This window comes from Frankliniella occidentalis, unplaced genomic scaffold, assembly GCF_000697945.3.
Source record: "Frankliniella occidentalis isolate FOCC.00 unplaced genomic scaffold, Focc_3.1 Scaffold561, whole genome shotgun sequence".
Taxonomy (NCBI): Eukaryota; Metazoa; Arthropoda; class Insecta; order Thysanoptera; family Thripidae; genus Frankliniella; species Frankliniella occidentalis.
The window spans coordinates 55,397-57,067 of record NW_026267677.1 but is presented as its reverse complement, the minus strand read 5'-3'; positions in this window follow the sequence as shown (position 1 = coordinate 57,067).

Genomic DNA, 1,671 nt, shown 5'->3' with positions numbered 1-1,671 from the left:
AAGTAATATTACGTAATATATCAAGTAATATTCAGTAATATTCACTCTATTAATCTTAATGCAAAATTTTACTCACGTACAGTAAGACGTGTATACAAAATATTGAGCTTGATGGATCAGTGATTATCGTTGCCTACCAAATGTGTCTATGTTGAGCGGTTTTCTCGTAATGCCCCTCAGGCCGCTTTATTACTCGCCACTCACGACTAGGACCAGGCGCAAGAGCAACCACGCCGAATAGGGGTAGCGGTTGGGCAGCATAGACCGCCGCCGCCGAGGCCGCCGCCGCTACTACATCAAGGCCTGCATCGTGCTGCTCACGCCCACCTCGCCCCCCATGCTGCGCGTCCCGTACAGGTGCGCCTCATCTTTGACTACTAGACCGCGTCTAGCTGGCCGCCGCGCGCGCCGCCACCCGCGGCTCCTACAACAAGGCTTGCAACGTGCTGCAGACGGACTACCCTGCCTGACCTCCAGGTGCACCTTGGTGGTAGGCAACATGCAGGCCCCTGAAATACTTGACTTTGTAACGGGTACGTTACATTTTTAGTCAGTGAACCCTGCGTTGCCTTGGCCGGCCGCGTGGGGACTCACTCGGTACCCTCGCCATTCCCTTAGCCGGCCGTGGCGAGGCGCCTGGCGGGTAGGCAGCCGCAATGCACATCAGTATTGCGGGCTGGCCTACCTTGCCCCTTGTCAGCTGAGCGGCGCGCGGCGCGCTGCTGGGCGGCGACGAGGTGCCTCTCGTTGCCGCCAGGTGCCGCTGCTCACGCTGTCTCTCCCTCTTCTCCCCGCGAGGTTTCCTGGCTGCTCTGGCGCCAGCTGATCGCTCTCTTATGCACCTGACTTGACAACGGCAACAACGGTAGTTTCCGTGTTTTGGCCGTCGTGCCTTGTTTTATCTTCCTGTTATTCTGGTAACTATCCGACCGTGTGGCACAGATAATCTGATTGGTTCATCGCAGCTCCATGTTATGTCTCGTAACTTTCTTGGTTCTATGATATTGTTGCAGTGTGTTGAGGATTCGTCACGTACTCACTCGCTGGAGTCGAGCTTGAGTTGGTGTATCGAGACGTGTGTTGAGTCGTCATGGTGTTGCCAGTCGATAAGACCGCGGTAATGGGCGGCTAAGGCCCTGTCGCACCCTCCTCCACGGGCTCCGCTCTGAACAACCACAAGATGTAACATCGGTGTCTCGCCTCCGGGCGAAACATAACCTCTACTGTCGTCTGCTGCTGCTGTCGGTCGTTGTACCATGTTCATGTTCATCGAGTCGTCGTCATCGTCCTGGTGGTAGGTGAAGCGAGACCGGCAGGCTGTGGTTAGCGGCCTGCTTCGCGGATCCTACCCCAGTAGGCTGTTTGTAATTGTATTGAGTAATAGTAGGGTCCACACGCACTGATATTGAATAAAGTTATTCCTTGTTATTTGGCGGAGTTACTTTACTCCCTGCGCTCACTCAATATGTCAGGGGTGCAGCGGCCCCGTGCCCTTTGCGCCTGCCACTTAGGCAACCCATCTGACTTCCCCTGCTCTCCGGCGAGATTCTCAGCCGCCGCCGACCCCCTCCGCCAGCAACTGACACGGAGACAGCCAGCGCTGTGCCTAGCAGAAGACCCCCCACCTCTCCTCCCCTCGCCCGACCAGCGAGCGAGAGCGAACGCGCCGGA